This window comes from Armigeres subalbatus, chromosome 1, assembly GCF_024139115.2.
Source record: "Armigeres subalbatus isolate Guangzhou_Male chromosome 1, GZ_Asu_2, whole genome shotgun sequence".
In the NCBI taxonomy this organism is placed as follows: Eukaryota; Metazoa; Arthropoda; class Insecta; order Diptera; family Culicidae; genus Armigeres; species Armigeres subalbatus.
This window is the reverse complement of record NC_085139.1, coordinates 76,400,600-76,420,774: the sequence shown is the minus strand read 5'-3', so window position 1 is coordinate 76,420,774 and position 20,175 is coordinate 76,400,600.

Here is a 20,175-nt window from a genome sequence, read left to right as displayed (position 1 = left end):
TGGCTGTTGTAGTGAGTCGTTAAATAAGTGACAATTTTAGGAATCCCTCGATAATTGGCAACGATATTAACACAAACGTTCAGGATGTTTTGGGTTACATGCAAGTAAAAGTGTGCGCAGTTCAAATCTCACTGGCCAGCGGCGCGCTAGTTTGTCCACCTTTTGTTAGGCGGCAATTCATTCCAGTGGCAGTGATAGCGTGAAATGACAAATTATTCGCAATTTCTAGGGAAAGTTCTTCGGAATTTCCGCAGAAAACTCTTCGGTATTTACTCGTGGTATTCTTTGAGGTTTACGCGCAATTTTTTGGTAAAACATTTTGGAAATGGCGAAACATTTTTTGGGATTTCTTAGAGAAATTCGACGACATTATATTTCGAGTTCTTCAAAATTTCCACAGGAAGTTTTTCAAAAAACGGACGGAAAGTTCTTCGAAACTTCCAAGAGAAACTTTTCGGAGACTCCACGGATTTTTTTTTAATTCCAGAGGAAAATCTTAAGAGTTTAAGCGCGAAGTTCGTAGAAATGTCCATGCGATTTTTTTCCAAAAATACACATGAAACTATTTGGCCTTTTCACGAAAAACTTTTCGTAACTTCCGCTGGAAACTCTTCTGGGTGTTCATTCTATAAGGCAACGACTTTAAGCGCCAAACAGCGCAAATAAATAAGAACATGGAACGTATTAACCCTAGCCCAGCAGGATAAATTGGCACAACTTGCCAATGGAGCACACTGCATGAGGCTTGAAATCCCGAGACAGAGTGAAGTCCGTTGACCAAAGTTTGGAAAATACAGAACGCCATCGGGATAAATTCTGCTATACTCAGGTTTACGAGGTGAAAACGCTTCCCACATTTACGCAGAAAACAAACTTCAATTACCGAATACTATTCCCGCTGAGTCTGTACCAATAAAAGCGTGTACCTGCTGCGGACAGACGGGTCATCACATAGCAGACTGTATTTCGTTCAAAAGCTTCACAGATGGTCGTTGGAAAGTCGTCGATAAAGGTTTATGTTGTATTTGCCTTGTACCACACAAATCATGGCCGTTCTAAACGAGAATGCGAATATGAGAATTGCCGACTTCGTCACAACACAATGCTGCACTTCAACAACTTTCCTGGTACCCAAACTACTAACAATGCGGTGCATCGCAACCACCATTTCATGAAAGCTTGTACATTTTTGCGGTATGTTCCAATCACTCTATATGGAAACGGGCGAGCAATTCAAGTTTTTGCGCTGTTGGATGACGGTTCATCATCTACAATCATGGAAGCGGAATTAGCTGATTATCTAGGAGTGAATTGACCCGAAGAACCACTGCACATCCATTGGACTGGAGATATTGGCAGGGCCGAGCTGAAATCGCAGAGAATACAACTGATGGTTTCTGGGACTGGAATGAAGCAGAAGTACCAATTGAAGGACGTGAAAACCGTTAGTCAACTCAAGCTACCAAGTCATACGCTAAATTATACGGAACTGTGTGAAGTACATCCCTATCTTCAGGGTCTTCCTATAAAAAACTATTGGGCTGCCGTACCACGTATCATCATAGGCGTCGATAATGTAAAGTTAATTAGTTCGCTGAAAACTAGGGATGGATTCCATGGAAATCTTGCTGCAGTTAAGGGTGCAGCATCTATGGGCAACACTTAAATCCGGAAGGAGTGGAACGGTTGTTTGTCCATGTAGGACAGGAAAAAGAAGAACTAGACAACGTTGCGTTACATAACCTGTTTAAGCAATTCTTCAAAATTGATGAATCATGTGTTACAACAATCCAGCCTGAAACAGAGGAGAACAAAAGGGCCTTATAAATTCTTCACAACACTACCAGTCGAGTTTCTACAGGATTTGAAGTAGGTCTTTTGTGGAGGTTGGACGAGCAAACTCTCCCAGACTTCTTTCACATGGCACTTCGCCGTTTAAAATGTCTTGAAACACGTCTGCTCCGTGAGGCGGATCTATACGAAAAGGTGCGCGATTTGGTTCAAGAATATGTACAAAAGGGTTATGCACATCGTGCCAGCAAATTTGAGTTGGAATCCGTAGACAAGCGACATACATGGTACTTGCCTGTTGGGGTTGTTCAAAATCCCAAAAAAAATCAAACAAAATCCGACTCATTTGGGATGCGGCTGCAACAGTTCAGGGCTTGAGTTTCAATGACCTTCCGCTGAAAGGTCCAGATATGATGGTGTCACTTTTGGCTGTGCTGATCAGATTTCGTGAGAGGAATATTGCAATCGGTGGAGACTTGCGAGAAATGTTCCATCAAATCGCCAAAAGAGCAGCTGATTAACAATACTTGCGCTTCTTGTGGAGAAATCAGCCCGACGAACAACCGCACGTTTTGATTATGGACGTAGCAATATTCGGTGCATCCTGCTCGCCATGCATAGCTCAGTTCGTAAAGAATATAAATGCAGAAGAGTTTCGAGCGGAGTTTCCACGGGCATCCAAAGCCGTAGTAGATAACCACTATGTCGACGATTATCTCGATAGTGTGGATACGGTGGAAGAAACGGTCGACCTAATGCATCAAGTGAAGTACATACACGCGAATGGCGGTTTTGAAATACGGCAGTTCGTCTCAAATTCACCGACAGTACTGCGGTGTCTTGGTGTGCAGCAGGGAACTAAAATTTGAATTTGGAGTCCGATTCTGAACGCGTTCTTGGAATGTTCTTGTCACCTAAGTTCGATACCTTCACGTTCAAATGTCCATCCAATTCACACGTGTCCAGCGTGAGAGACGAATTTCACACTCCAACGAAACGACAAGTTCTTCGGATTATTATGAGCGTTTTTGATCCTCTAGGCCTGATTGCCCACTTCACCATACATGACAAAATATTAATGCAGCATATCTGGAGAGCTGGGACAAACTGGGACGAACAGATTCCGGAGCAACTACAAGGGAAGTGGAACTTGTGGAAATCCTGTCTTCTACGCCTGGATGAGATCCAGATCCCTCGGTGCATTATGGGATGCACATGTACAGATAAGTGCAGATCTTCGGAGCTGCACGCCTTCGTTGATGCCAGTCAACAAGCTTATGCGTGCGCCATTTATTTACGAACCGTGGGAGAATCAGGGGTGCAATGTGCCCTCATCATCTCTAAAAGCAGAGTGGCCTCAATGAAACCCGTTTCGATTCCTAGATTGAAATTGAAGGCAACTTTAATTGGAGCACGACTTATGGATCACGTATATAAGGCTCTTACATTACCGATTACACGAAGAGTATTTTGGTCTGACTCATCAAAAGTGCTTTCTTGGCTCCACTCAGACAGTTTTCGCTACCATCAATGTGTGGCATTCAGAGTTTCTGAGATACTTTCATTAACCAAAGTCAATGAATGGAGATATGTACCATCAAGACTAAATGTGATTGACGACGCGACAAAATGGAAAGGTGAGCCAGATTTCAGTATCGATGGTACGTGGTTTAATGGACCAAAGTTTCTACGCCATTCAGAGTCATCGTGGCCAATTCAACCAAAGCCGCAAGTGACAGCAGAAGAACATGTACGTCAGGTGTTTACTCATCACGAAACAATACGAGATACCATAATCGACGTGGGACGCTTTTCGAATTGGTATCGACTGCTTCGGGCAGCCGCCTATGTTTGCAGAGCAGTTAAGATATAGAAGAAAGTTGGTGGTCCTCATCAGTCGTGGCTGGAATCTGAAGAATTTGCTGAAGCAGAGACGTTGCTGTGGAAGCAAGTGCAGAAAGAAGCATTTCATGTAGAATACCAGTTGATGATGACTGGCGGAGACGAAGCAGTCCAACCACTAGTGAGCAAATCAAGTTCGTTACACAAATTGTTGCCGTTTCTGGACTAGTATGGAGTAATTCGGATGGGAAGCCGAATAGGGGCTGCCTCTTTTGTCCCTCATGAAGCTAAGTATCCCATTATCTTGCCGAAAAATCACATGCTTACCATCCTTCTTACTGACAGCTATCACCGAAGTTTACTACATGCTAATAATGAGACTGTGGTCAACGACATGAGACAACGGTTCTACATCCCTGCCCTACGACGAATCATCAGGAAAGTGGTGGATCGATGTCAATACAGTAAGAACTTGAGGACCATACCACGAATCCCTCAAATGGCACCGCTTCCTAGAGCTCGGTTAACTGCTTTCGTCAAACCGTTAACGTACGTTGGAGTCGATTACTTCGGGCCTATATTAGTATCGGTGGGACGAAGCCAATCTAAGCGTTTGGTAGCGTTATTTACCTGTTTGAGCATAAAAGCAGTCCATATGGAGATCGTACATAACTTGTCGACGAATTCGTGCATCATGGCATTAAGACGGTTCATTGCCCGGCGTGTCGCACCTCTCGAGGTGTATAGCGATAATGGCACGTGCTTCTTGGGCGCTAATAAGCAGTTGAAGACAGAGATAAAGAAGATTAACGAAGAATGTGCCAGTACCTTCACTAACGCTCGAACCAAATGGATCTTCAATCCTCCTGCAGCCCCGCACATGGGTGGCCTGTGGGTATGGTACGTTCGATTAAAAAGGCTATGCAGACCATTGGGGAAAAACAACGGCACCCAAACGAGGAGACTTTTGCAACTATTGTTCTGGAGGCCGAGTCTTTAGTCAACTCACGACCACTAACTTACATCTCACTCGAATCGTTCGATCAAGAGACTCTTACACCGAGCCATTTTATGTTATATGGAACACAAGGAGTTATCCAACTAGCAACCTTTGGAGTATCGCTGCACTCTTAGAAAAAGTTGGGCCTAAGCGCAATGGAAGATCGACGAGTTCTGGCGCAGGTGGACTCGAGAATATCTGCCGGTTTTAACTAGGCGAGCTAAATGGTTCGAACCAGTAAAACCTATTCAAGCTGGTGACACGGTGATCGTTGTTGACAGCAGTGCGAATAGACACGAGTGGCCAAAAGGAAGAATTGTAGAGGTGTTCGCTGCTCCAGACGGACAAGTGCGGAAGGTGAAAGTTAAAACAGCAAAGGGAATTTTGATTAGGCCAGCAGTAAAGATAGCAGTGTTAGACATAGAAGATAGTCCTAGATCACACGGGTCGGGGGATGTTGCGACCGCCACTGTACCAGCGAGTCGGCAAGGAAGAACTGTGTAACCAGGCACTACCTTTACTCTGTAGAATGTATGAAAACGTCATGACATGAAAACGTCAATGTCAATGATAAGCAGATTTGAACAAAGTAGATTTGATAAAGAACATTTCGTGGTTAAAGGGAAAATTGATTCAGGATTATAATTGGCAATAGTATATCGGTTAAATGAATTTATGCTTTGTTAATATAAAATTCAGTGAGTTTAAACCTTATTAAATGAGTTTAATTGGTAATTAAATCGATATTCTTGATTGATGAATTTAAAGTTGATACCAGGATTAATAATATAGCATACTGCCAAATTGACTATTATAAAAGTTATAATTGCGTGAGTGAGATAATGTGAGTACACAAATAACCGCATAAGAAATTATAAAACGAGTACCTCAACGTACAAATATATTTCATGTATATGTACATGCGATGTACCTCACTTGTGTTACTGCTTGATTTGATTTTGTTTCTACATCACAATCACGTGGTTATGATTCAGGAGTTAAGATGAGTTGAAGGGCACCACTAATAATAATTGGGATGTTTGTTACAGTTTCTATATTTGTCCACTAGATGGACTTAAATTTGTCCGGTGTTTTGAATCCATTTTATGCAACGAAAGTGACGGAATTAATTCCTCGACTAACCCTCAAAATTGCTTTTCCAGATTTATAATTAGTTTCTAAGTTTTCTTTCGCCTTATACCGGGCAGATGCATCCATATAGAGAAGCCGTTACTCCTCCCTTCGCCTTATACCGGACAGACGCGTTCTTTTAAAGAAAACATTATCAACTCCTTTCACCTTATACCGAGCAGATGCATTTATTTAAAGAAGGCATCACTCCTTCCTTCGCCTTATACCGGCAGACGCGTTCTTTTAAAGAAAACGTTATCAACTCCTTTCGCGTTATACCGGACAGATGCATTAATTTAAAGAAGGCGTTACTCCTCCCTTCGCCTTATACCGAGCAGATGTATTCTTTTGAAGAAGGAATTATCAACTCCTTTTGCCTTATACTGGGCAGATGCATCCATTCAAAGAAGACGTTACTCCTTCCTTCGCTTAATACCGCGCAGACGCGTTCTTTTAAAGAAGGATTTATCAACTCCTTTTGCCTTATATTGGGTAGATGCATCCATTTAAAGAAGGCGTTACTCCTCCCTTCGCCTTATACCGGGCAGACGCATTCTTTTGAAGAAGGAATCATCAACTCCTTTCGCCTTATACTGGGCAGATGCATCCATTTAAAGAAGGCGTTACTCCTCCCTTCGCCTTATACCGGGCAGACGCGTTCTTTTAAAGAAAGCATTATCAACTCCTTTCACCTTATGCCGGGCAGATGCATTTATCTAAAGAAGGCGTTTCTTCTTCCTTCGCCTTATACCGCGCAGACGCGTTCTTTTAAAAAAGGAATTATCAAATCCTTTCACCTTATACCGGGCAGATGCATTAATTTAAAGAAGGTGTTACTCCTCCCTTCGCCTTATACCGGGCAGACGCATTCTTTCGAAGAAGGAATTATCAACTCCTTTTGCCTTATACTGGGCAAATGCATCCATTTAAAGAAGCTGTTACTTCTCCCTTCGCCTTATAACGGGCAGATGCATGCATTCAAAGAAAGCGTTACTCCTCTCTTCACCTTATACCGGCCAGACGTGTTCTTTTATTAGATATTATTCACTCCTATCGCCTTATACCGAGCAGATAGATATGGTCGGGTTCCGGGTTTTGAAACCCTAAGCCCGACGGATTCGGGTCGGGTTCGGGTTTGAAAAATAAGTACAATATTGGGTTCGGACCGGGTACGGGTATGGTTTTACGAAATAGAACACTGAATATTATTTTATCCAGTTTTGTTAATTGTGAGGCTAGTTCGTTATTTGGGCTTACATTTTTTTCGATAAAAAAATACGAAAATATCTGAATTTTCGGGCAAAACTTTAATGCGGGCTTAAGAAATTTTAATTATGTCGGGTTTAAGGCGAGTATGGGCTGACGTAAATTCTCGAGTACGGTTTGGGTTCGGGTTTGATAAAAAATTTAATCCGGGTTCAGGTCGGGTCCGGGTTTGAAGGAAATTTACAAATCGGGTTCAGGTTTGCAAAATGTGAAACCCGACCACCTCTAGGGCAGACGCATCCATTCAAAGTAGGCAATAATTTTCCCTTCACCGGGCAGATGCGTTAATTCATAGAAGGAAAGGACTACATCCTTTCTTTTCTTTATATCGAGCAAACGTGTCCATTTCAAGAAGACATTGTTTACTATTATCATTCAATCCAAAAGAATTTAGCTCGGATTGTATGTAGGTAATTAAGCAGAAATCAAAAAATATTTCAATGATAATTATTCTAATTGAATTCCGCCAAATGGCATTCCGCGGAATGATTTTCGGTGAAAAGGTACATTCCGCGAAATGTCTTTCGGAAAAAATGTGTAGTCCGCGAAATGTGTTTCGGAGAGTTGATACATTCCGCGGGATTGTCGTACCGCGAAAAAAAATCCCGCGAAGTGTTTTTGGGCGAAATAGTATACAACCGTATCAAGCATTTTTTTCATTGTAAAACAAAACACAAACATGGATAATATAATACATAAAAATAATATCTTTTTACCAATAATGTTGTATACCAGTATTAATAAAATGCGTCGAATTATTGACATCTTTAATTTGTAGGTTCAACTGAAGTGCTCAAGTGCTCAACTGAAGTGTGAATTGGTGTTGCTGATGTTCGTGACGAGCGCGAGTGTGCTCGCATAAAGTGCTCAGCGCTACTTAGTGTTGCTGATGTTCGTAAATAGCGCGAGTGGTGCTCGCATGAAAAAACTCAGTACGACTTGGCATTGTTAATAGTTTTTGAATGAGCGTGGGTGCTCGAATAAAGTGCTGAGTGCGAGTGAGTGTTGTGAGTGAGTATTTATATGAGGGCGAGTGGTGTTCGCATAAAGTTTTTAGTGCAATTATGAAGTGAGTATATAATTACATTTAGTGCAGTAAGATACAGTCAGTTGTAAGGACTATTTAGAAAATAAGTTATCCACTTTCAAAGTATGACTACTCAAAAGATATTTGAAGCATTGGTTTGTTTTGTCTTTCATTCTCTGTTAGTGATGAACTTTGTCCTACTTAAAAATCACTTCAATAAAGAAACAAAAAAAAATCATTCGCTGTATTCATATGTTAAGTTTCAAATAGGACATTTTTTGTTTGTTGCCAATTTGTTGATTCCGATGTATCGCAAATTGAAAATTATATTGAAATTCGAGTTTTGGGGACATGGCTCCGTAAGAAGGGCATCGAGATGTATAATTTGACCAAGCGTTTTGCTATACACCCCGCAAAGATAAAAATTCATGGTCAGCAAGCTTGAGAATACCACACGTTCAATAACCTCGGAAAAACGGAAAAAATCATAATGATTGTGATTGGTGATTGTAAATTGGACCCGAATGTAATCAAATTTATAAAACGAAGCAATATTTTGCCGATTTGTGAATAGGAGAAAAAGGCTTGGATAAATGTTGGAATAGTGCAATGTTTATTTAGTGTTATATTTTTCCACAAAACTAATCAAACAAAATTATTATAAATTGCTAGGCAATTTTTATTAAATTTTTAAAATTCATCCAATTTTATTCGAAAAAAAAATGTGGATAACTTATTTTTGATTTCCGACACTACCTTGTTGCAGTATAGACCGTTTTGATAATTATAAATACACTTTGTTTATTGAATAATTCCAGTTTTTTCCATGGAATCTACTGTTTTATGCTTACATATGGCCAAGAATTTTATTTACTTTCATATAACATCGAGTTTTCGAGAATGTTTCGAATCTTTGTCATGTTGCATGAATTTTTCCTCTACAATGTTTTGAGAATTTTGTACAGCATGTTTTTCAGCTATTACTTAAAAATTTTCATAAATTTTCCTACCTTATTATGTATTCAAAAAATTTAATAATTTCAATCGGACGAGAATTAGAACAATTTCAAATTAATAGCGACAAGCCCCAAAAAACATTAAAAATTATCTTGAACTCCCGCTTCCACTAATGCAACCAGTTTTCACTTTTTGGAGCAATGTTGTTTTTGCCATTAGTGTCCATATGAAACCCCAAAGATATACCGTACTTTAAAATCGTCTGCACTGGGTCATTACCAAGATTTGGGAGGATGACGTTCTGCCGCAGGAGTGCTTCCATCCACTGTTGTCGTGTGTCCCATCTACAAAAAGGACGATAAGCTGGATTGTAGCAACTACCGCGCAATCACATTGCTAAAAGCCTCTCCCAAATTTTATGCCGCCGACTAACATCATTTGCAAGAGAGTTCGTGGGGCAATAGGGATTTATGGGTGAATGCTCCACCACAGACCAGGTGTTCGCCATACGTCAGGTATAGCAGAAATGCCGCGAATACAACGTGCCCACTAGGGCAGTTCAACTTTCAAAAATGTTCGAAATTTCCAACTCCCATATGTCTACTAGAATCATTTTGATAATATAGGAGTTCTAGCAAAATTTCAGGCAATTCGGTGGCCATTTAGGGGTGGCGCGAAGTCAATTTATGTTTATATGAAAATTTGTATGGGAAAAACGTAAAATTTATTCAAGTCTCCCTACAGCTGTCAAATCGTGATGATTTCATATAAACATCCCCAACCTCCCTTTTTGGAATCTATATAAATGAGACCTCCGGATAACACATTAGTTATGAGTGGATTGAACGGTTCTATTGACAGTGTGAATATGGGATAAATGGCTAAAATGGTGTAATTAGCCTCAACGTAGCAGTGGAAATATAAATCAAAATTAATGAGTTACCCACTGGTTGAGCTCAAATAGATTCCAAAAATGGAGGTTGGGGATGTTTATTTGAATTTATCACGATTTAAGAGTTGTAGGGGGATTTGAATAAATTTTAAGTTTTTCCCATACAAATTTCCATATAAACATAAATTGACTTCGCGCCACCCCTAAATGGCCACCGAATTGCCTGAAATTTTGCCAGGACTCCTATATTATCAAAATGATGCTAATAGACATATGGGAGTTGGAATTTTCGAACATTTTTTAAATTTGAACTGCCCTAGTGCCCACACATCATCTATTTATCGACTTCAAAGCCGCATATGATACAATCGATCGGGACCAGCTATGGCAGCTAATGCACGAAAACGAATTTCCGGATAAACTGATACGGTTGATCAAGGATCAGGATGATTTGCGTAGTTCGAGTTTCAGGGGCATTCTCGAGTCCCTTTGAAACGTGCAGAGGGTCACGGCAAGGTGATGGTCTTCCGTGTCTGCTATTGAACATCGCTTTGGAGGGAGTAATAAGAAGGGCAAGGATTGACACTAGTGGTATGATTTTCACGAAGTCCGTCCAGTTATTTGGTTTCACCGACGACATTGCTAAGCTAAACAGATTGGACTAGTAATCAACACATTGAAGACAAAGTACATGATAGGAAGAGGCTCTAGAGAAGATAGTGTAAGCCACCCACCATGAGTTTGTATCGCCGGTGACGATATCGAGGTGATTGAAGAATTCGTGTACTTGGTGACTCACTGGTGACCTCCGATAACGATACCAGCAGAGAAATTTGGATACCCATCATGGCAGGAAATCGTAAGTACTTTGGACTCCGCAAACGCTCCGATCGAATGCGTACCACCTAGGCCTGTGCGCCGAAGTATTTGTTAACGGCGGCGGCTTACCTTCGTAAACCAGAGTATAGCAGAACTTGTCCCGACGGCGTTCTGTGTTCTCCAAAGTTTGACCAACGGACTTCACTCAGTCCCAGGATCTCAAGCTTCATGCGGCTTGCCTCATTGGCAAGTTGTGCCAATTTACCCTGCTGGGCTAGGGTTAAAACGTTCCATGTTCCTATTCGTGTCCGTTGTTTCGCGCTAAGAGTCGTCGCCGTAAAATCAGTCCGTATTCTTTCATTATCGGATTCTCGAACAAATTGATGTTTCGAGAACAGTAGGTTGTTGGCCCAAGGTTCCCTATCCACCGGGATGGGGCTGCCATCTTAGGTATAGCTTCCGGGGAATAGCACTTCATACTCAGCCGCTGGATGCCAGAACAGACGCTGTTGGAGCCGCACCTCCTTGGTTGACAGACGCTCGATCAGTCGGGTCAAATTTGTTTAAAGTCCTACCCAACACCAGGACTAGGCTAGTTCGCTTTGAGCGGCACACGGTCGCTTTGATAGGGCCTGCTTGGGGACACATGCAGCTTTTTATAGAAGTTCAACAGAGCCCACTGTCGAACCCCACCACATCCTAGGCAGACCCCACAGGACGCACCCTCTCACTCTAGCTGATGTCAGAAGGACAACAGTGCCCAGGCTGCACTACCAGCTAAGTACGCAACCCTTAGCTGGTGGTCAATTGTCATCGGAAGACCCGTGGAAGCGTGAGTATTGGAACTTGTGAGGACCAGAGCTATGTTAGACGCCCCTTCCCGGATGTCAACTCACCATTTCGCAGCCCGAACGGCGGCGGCGTAAGGCCATTTTTACATCGGCGGCGGCGGCGTCGGCGGTGTCACGCCGTAAGCAATGTTCGGCGGCGGCGTGAATCGGCGTGAAGAACTTTGAGCGGAGAAAAAAAATTACGCTGCTAGGCATATGATGCTTTTCATGATTTTTAGTGTTTATGTACAATTACTAGCTACAGTCAGACTGATGGGATGAACATCCTAATAGCTACAGCTTCTATCTCCACAGCAAATGTATACATTACATCATCCACTAGGACATTCTCGAATCACATCACATAAGTTCATTGGAAAGTAATTCGGATGTAAATCCGAAAATTCTTGTGGAAATTCCTCAAAATATACCTCAGAAAATTCGAAAAAAAAAATCTAAAAAATAATTTGATATTTCCCTAATAAATTCATTCAGAAATTACTTTAGGGATTGCTTCGTAAATTCCTTTACGGAGCCTTTGGGAATTGGGAATTCGAAAACTTTTTTAGGAATTCCCTTGGAAATACGAATAGAAAATCTTTCAATCAAGGATGTTATCGATCATTTAGTAATCTGCGTTCGATCATTTAGTAGTTTGTCAATAACTCATTCCAGAGGCTAAATTTCAAAATGTGTTGTATGGTGCACTTTTAATGCGAAGGTTTTTCTACAACTCTCCTTAACAGGTCGATGTTCGAATTCCTCTGCTAAAGGAGTTACGGTGCTAGTTGATATACTTATACTAAATGATAACACAATATGCAATCATTTAGTCCAAGTTACTGCTACTAACGCTATAGCTCCGTTATTAGTGAAATTCAAACAACGAACTGTTAGGCAGAGTTGTAGATAAACCTTTGCACTAGAAGTCCACCATACAACACATTTTGAAATTTAGCTTCTGGAATAAGTTATTGAAAAACTACTAAATGATCGAAGGCAGATTACTAAATGATCGATAACATCCTTGCTTTCAATAATTTCTGTAAACACTGTCTTAGGAATAAATTCGGAAATCCCTTCAGAAGAAAACCCTCGGAATTTGATTTAGGATTTTTTTAGATATTGCTTCAGGAATTTATTTTAGGAATTTCCAAAATAAATTCATCTAAAAGAATTTCTTCGGAAACTCTAAGAAGATATTTTTGATATTCTTTTGAAATTTCACTCTGGAATTTATTTTAAAGTTTCTGAAGGATTTTTTGTTTTCGGATTTCCTATTTGAATTCGGACATTCCTCCGGAAATTCCTTCAGCAACCCTTCCAGGAGTTCCTGTAGAATATAGATCTACAAAAATTTCTTTTAAAACTCCTTTAAGAATTCTTTCGGGTATCTCTTCTGAAATTCTTTTGGGAAATCTTCGGAAATTTCGTTTGTAAATTCCTTCAATTTTTTTAAACCGTTGATCAAGTGTTTTTTATAATTGAAAATAAGTTTAACACTCAAATACCTTTGGAGATTTCTTCAAAAAATCTTTTTAAAACTCAACCAAATTAGAATTCGTTCCGGAATTATTCCCGCCGGAATTTTGTATGGTTCACTGAATGAATTTCTTCCTGGAGGAAGCTCCAATGGAATTTCTGATAAAAAAATAAAGGGCCTTTCCAGAATATTTTCTGAAAAATTCCTGGAGAAATGCTCAAATTAATTGACTTTTCTGACGAGAATTTCGAAGACATTCCTTGAGGAATTTCCGACTCAATTCTTGAAGGAATAACCGAAAGAGAACCTGCAAACATGTTCGAACAGAATTTTTGAATAAATTTCTCTGAAAGAATATCCGAAGGAATTCTGAAAGGAACTTACAAATTTTTAATGGATTTTCGAAACCAGTAGCTCAGTTTTGACTCTAGAATCAAGACTACACGTCAAGAAAAACTCCCAAAATACCGAGATTGCGGATATTCTCAAGAATTCTTTGGGAATTTACTGCAGGAGTTCCTTCGAATATTTCTACAGATTTTTTTTGTAAATACCTTAAATAATTCCCTAGTAAATATATTCAGGAATTGATTCGGTAAGTCATCAAGAAACTCATTCTAGTATACCTTTAAAATTCCGTCAGGAATTCCATCGGAAATTTCTCCAGGAATTCCTTTAAAAAACCTTTACAAATGAAACCAGGTTTTTCTTTGAAATATCCCTCGGGAATATGCTTCAGACCTTAAGAAATCTCTTAAGTAATTCTTCAGGAAATTCCTTAAAAAAATCTTTTAAGATTAGTTCTGTCAATTCTATTAGGAATTTCTTCAGAAATACTTGGAATACTTTTAAAAATTTCTCCCCATGTAGGTAGATGGGTACACTTCCTCATAGTTGTAATAGATTTGACGCGCCCTTCCTCAAAGAAGCCATCCCTTTGGAAGCTAACAAAGTATTACGAATCTATTTACTAGTTTGTTGGATTACACTGTTGAAAGGAGATTCTCTCTATCACGCAGGCTTTGCGTAAGTGTCTTGCGTGTCTGCCACCTTCGTTTTTTGCCCTTCATACAGCAGTGCATTGAAAGCAGAATTCGACTGTACTAATGGGTGGAGCCGTATGCAGAGCAAGACTCAAGATGGTGGATAACTTCATACATACATACATACTTTTAAAAATTTCTACAAAATTTCTTCGGAAGTTATTTTAACAATTCCAGGTTTTCCATAAGCGATTCCATTCCCTTCTAAATTCAACTAGTTATTCCTGCGGAATGTTCTCTGCCCTTTCCTTCCAAAAATCTAGGATGAATTTTCAGATATCGGATATAATTACCAAATGGACTCCTAAAGGAATTACCGACATTCATAAATTTCTTCAAGAATTTCTTTGCACATTCCTTCAAGAATTCCTTCTGAATTTTATTCAGGGATTAATTACATCAGAAAATCCCCCAGAAATGACTACGGAGATAGTGAATTCCTGGAGAAATTCCTCAAGACTCTAATTTTCTTCATATACATATTTCTGAAGAACTTCCTTCGGAAATTACTTTATTTACTTGGGAATTGTTTATCAAAATACAGTATTGCGAATCTATTTATTAGTCTGTTGGATTACACTGTTGAAAGGTGATTAACTCTATCCCGTGGGCTCGCGTAGGTGGCTCTGCTCTGCCTCGGAAATTTATCTATAGGGTTTCCTTTGGAGTTTACTCCGCCATTTCCTTCCAGAATTCTAGGACGAATTTTCAGATATCTCCGTACGAATTCTTGGAGCAATTTCCAAAGGAACTCTTGAAGAAATTACCGACATTCTTAAATTTCTTAAAGAAGTTATTTGGACATTCTTCTAAGAATTCCTTCGGATTTTTCTAGAGGAATTCTTTCAGAAAATCCTTCAGAAACTACGGGGATAATTCTAAGAATTTTGTCCTGTATTCCTTCAGTACTTACTTCAGGACTTCCTTCGGAAATTATTTCAGGGGAACCAAGAAACTTCTTTGGGAATTATTTATCAATATAAATCGAAACCATTTTTTTTCAGAACAATTCTGGCAATTTAAGTATAAGGAAAAGTGAAGGAAATTTTCAATTTGGTGTGTCACATTCCCCATCGTGCTCCATCTCCAGAAGCACTAGGCACTCATTTTTTGCATTCGTGCATAATGAGGCTATCACAATGATACTCCATGTCCAGAGAAGTTTAAAAAAATCCTACAACACTGGGAATCCATAGTGTTTATTTTTAGCCGCGTATATAAGCACTAGAACAATTAAGATATTCAACATTCAAACCTTTAAAAAGATGATATACCACTCAATGCGACCAGAATGAGGTAATTTCACATGAAGTTACATATGAGATTAGAAGCTCATCACTACGCTCGTTGATGTGTACCTAGGTTTGTAGCCAAGAAGTTCATAGATGACCTAGCATTTAACACGCCAATGCGGATAAAAGTGACTTAGATAAAAGCAAAGCAATCTGCTAAAGGTAAAATAGCTATTTATTTAATGCCTGATAGGTTGCCTTGGTTTGGCAGATGCAAACGCACTGCTTACTGTGATTTTTGTCTCGGCCAATCATCGGCGTGAAATACAAAATTCGGCGGCGTGGAGCCAATCGGCGTATGGCGCGCCGCCGACACCTTGACCGGCGTCGTCAATAAGTGTAGGCGGCGGCGGCGGCGCACAGGTCTAGTACCATCTATGGTGGGGTACTGATGGCGGAGGGGAATGAACCACGAGTTGCATCAGCTGTTGGGAGAACCATCCATCGTTCACACCGCGAAAATCGGAAGAATACGGTGGGCCGGGCGCGTAGCCAGAATGTCGGACAGTAACCCGTTGAAAATGGTTCTCGACAACGATCCGACGGAAACAAGAAGGCGAGTGGCACAGCGAGCAAGGTGGATCGATCAGGTGGAAGACGATTTGCGGACCCTCCGCAAACTGCGTGGTTGGTGACGTGCAGCCATGGACCGTGCTGAATGGAGAAGACTTGTATACGCTGCACAGGCCACTCCGGCTTTAGTCTGGTAATAAATAAAAAAAATCGTGTAGGTTTGAACCGGGTGGAATGGAGGGGGATCACTGAACGTATCACAGTAGAAACATTGTCATTGGACTTAGACTGCTAATGAGCAAAATCTGAAGGAAATCTCAGATCGTGAATAATTTCAATGTAGGCTTCGTTAAAGGTCGAATGCAGTTTGTAGCACTTCAATTTAGATCTATTTCATATGTTTCGGGTTTCGCATTCGCAACAATTGACAATAAATAATAAACCAAGTTTTCGAGTAGCAGATTTAATTGATCGTAAATCGTACCGGATATATGTTAAATTCATAACTGGGGATATCTAGATCCTCGAACAAAATTTGTTAATGTATGTTAATCTACATTAACGAATGAATTGATATGAATTAATTTCCGTATTCCTTCCTTCTATGAACAAAATATCACAATTCAGTCAAAGTGGTGCTTGGTGCGGTTTTGGACCATTATGTAAAGTTTTCAATGTTTTTTTTACATTTTATGATACACACATACACATACGGAATGAAGAAATTGCTCAACTTGTCGAGCTGTGTCAAATGGTTTTGAAGACTGTCTTGTGTGAACTATAAAAAAAACCGTTTCGGAGAGAAATGATAGCTTTTCGTTACAGGTTTGTTGTTGGTGCAAACAATTTACAAAATTCCTCGATTTGACGCCATACCTCGCATTTCGGACTCAACGGATTATTGGATTTGGTTGATTAGCACTGATGTTATGTTCCCCTGGCTAGACCAAATATTTGCGCAGTAATTCAAGACGTTCGCTTATCCATCATCATCATCATAATGCTATTTGTGCTCGACTTGTTTCGATGGAGCGCAATGACCATCGCCGCTGGAAAGGTCTCCATTTTGCCATCTGCGAATGGCCTGATTTGCTAATTAGTAAGTGTTGTATTTCTCTGCAAACATGGGCTAATAATGCTGGCAGCATAAAACCGGCACGTGTGGGCGCCAATATTTGTCGCTTGAATCAGAGGTTTCGAGAATCGAGTGTGCATAAGCGCAGTTTGTTGCCCTCTTGGCCTGTGGGCATCGCCATCGAAGCGTTCTGACGGGCCCGTAGCGTGTAGATGATGAAGATAAACAAAATAAATTCAACAGATGGAGGTTCTTCTGCCTAAATAATGATTTTTATTTCGCCACGTTGCGGAAAGAAAAGATAAGGCTTTCGTTCGGAGTAATTTTTGATGTTGCCGATCATCCTGATTATTTCGACGTAGTCGCGACTGTCGAAAGCAAATATACTCCACTGTACCCATCTGTTTCGAATCTCACCGGTATTGACGTTTCGTGGTATAACGATTGCGAATTCACTATTGCAGTCATCCCTCGGATAGTGTTTGTTGAAGGGTTGTCTTCTAAAACGTTTGTCGTGTAGCAATTTTCAGTCCATATTGTGCAAGTGAACATCCTAAATTGAGCCGTTTCGTGCTACTTTCCCTCCGGTTACACTTGCTTCGCCTTTTTCGCATCCAACCTGTTTGGAATGAAAACCCACATTTCATCCCGAGCTGAGGATGAATTTTGCGGTCCACACCTTTCTTCTTCTGGTCTATGTTGGCATAACATCCCTCAACGGAACATAGCTGCCTCGCAGCTGTTCATTAGTACTTCTTCGACAGATATTGATTGCGAGAGGTTTCATAGCATTCGCAATAGCTGCTTGCATATCATCACTTGGTCTTGATTTGTAGCCGTGCATCTAGGCTAAGGAAGGCCCCCACATGGTCCGCATACAGTACTCAAAATGTTGAAGCTTATTGCATTGTCTGGTACAAGGGCAGAGTGGTAGGAAAGTAATACCGAGAAAAGGCTCAGCTGTTCAAGTTTGAATGTCATGTTTGTGGGGTTTCGGTGTTCGCACTCATCTCAAACAACGAGGATAAGTCTGATTATTCACCGGAGGGGGAAATAAATTGAATCAATTATATTTAACCAACGTAGACGATTTGCTCTGAAGCTGTGCACGTACGATATTCATCATCAGGAATCTTTGTCATTATTATCCATGACAAAAACAAAGCATTTTCTTGTCATGCGACGAGTTAGCACTATCCAATTTTATTGATTGTGACTTTACTGATACGTATTTCAACCTCAACCAGGATCTCCAGTTAGCCTTGCGTGCAAAGGCGTAGTATTGCCAATCCGGAGATGGCGAGTTCGATTCTCGGTTCGGTCTTGGATGTTTTCGGATGGGAAACATTCTTGACTCCCTGGGCATAGTGTATCCAATGTACTTGCCACACAATATACATACTCATGCAATGGCAGGCATAGAAAGCTTTCAATTATTAACTGAGGAAATTCTAATAGAATACTAAGTTGAAAAGCAGGCCAAGTTCCAGTTGGAACGTAGAGCCATAGAAGAAGAAGAAGATGAAGAAGAAGAAGAAGAAGAAGAAGAAGAAGAAGAAGAAGATTTCAACCTCAACATGTTGAAAAATGCCATGATCACTTACGCAAACTTTGGAATTTAAGATTTTTTCTCGCTTTTTTACGGTTTTTAACGCCGGTTTTAAGATCTGTCCAGTTTTTACTAGGATTATGAGATTACGAGCGGTTTAGAAGTAATTTCAAAAATAAAAAATGTGTTGACAAAAACGAATGGTTTTGTTGCCAAAATCGAATGGGGTATGTATCTATTGTGTACACTTAGTTATGCTATTTAGTGTTGGTTGACACATTCTCCGAACAGGTTCACCGAAGCACCAATTTTTCAAACTCATTTTATGATATTATCTATGTTATTTATTTATCATCAGACTAAGGCCGGAGTGGCCTGTGCTGCACATAAAAGACTTCTCCATTCAGCTCGGTCCATGGCTGCACTTCGCCAACCACGCAGTCTGCGGAGGGTCCGCAAGTCGTCTTCCACCTGATCGATCCACCTTGCCCGCTGTGCCCCTCGCCTTCTTGTTCCCGTCGGATCGTTGTCGAGAACCATTTTCACCGGATTACTGTCCGACATTCTGGCTACGTACCCGGCACACCACAGTCTTCCGATTTTCGCGGTGTGAACGATGGATGGTTCTCCCAACAGCTGATGCAACTCGTGGTTCATTCGCATCCTCCACGTACCGTCCGCCATCTGCACCCCACCATAGATGGTACGCCACACTTTCCTTTCGAAAACTCCCAGTGCGCGTTGGTCCTCCACGAGCATCGTCCAGGTCTCGTGTCCGTAGAGAACTACCGGTCTTATAAGCGTTTTGTAGATAGTCAGTTTGATACGGCGGCGAACTCTATTCGATCGGAGCGTCTTGCGAAGTCCAAAGTACGTACGATTTCCAGCCACTATGCGTCTCCGAATTTCTCTGCTGGTATCCTTATCGGTGGTCACCAGTGAGCCCAAGTACACGAATTCTTCAACCACCTCGATTTCGTCACCACCGATAGAAACTCGTGGTGGGTGGCTCACATTGACATCTCTTGAGCCTCTTCCTATCATGTACTTCGTCTTCGACGTGTTGATGGCTAGTCCAATCCGTTTAACTTCGCTTTTCAGTCTGATGTAGGCTTCCTCCATCCTCTCAAAGTTACGTGCCATGATATCAATGTCGTCGGCGAAACCAAATAACTGGACGGACTTCGTAAAAATCGTACCAATCGTGTCAATCCCTGCCCTTCGTATTACTCCTTCCATAGCAATGTTGAATAGCAGACACGAAAGACCATCACCTTGCCGTAAGCCTCTACGCGTTTCAAAGGGACTCGAGAATGCCCCTGAAACTTGAACTACGCACATCACCCGATCCATCGTCGCCTTGGTCAACCGTATCAGTTTATCCGGAAATCCGTTTTCGTGCATTAGCTGCCATAGCTGGTCCCGATCGATTGTATCATATGCGGCTTTGAAGTCGATAAATAGATGATGTGTGGGCACGTTGTATTCGCGGCATTTCTGCAATACCTGACGTATGGCGAACACCTGGTCTGTGGTAGAGCGTTCACCCATAAATCCCGCCTGGTAGTGCCCCACGAACTCTCTTGCAATTGGTGTTAGTCGGCGGCATAAAATTTGGGAGAGTACCTTGTAGGCGGCATTCAGCAATGTGATTGCGCGGTAGTT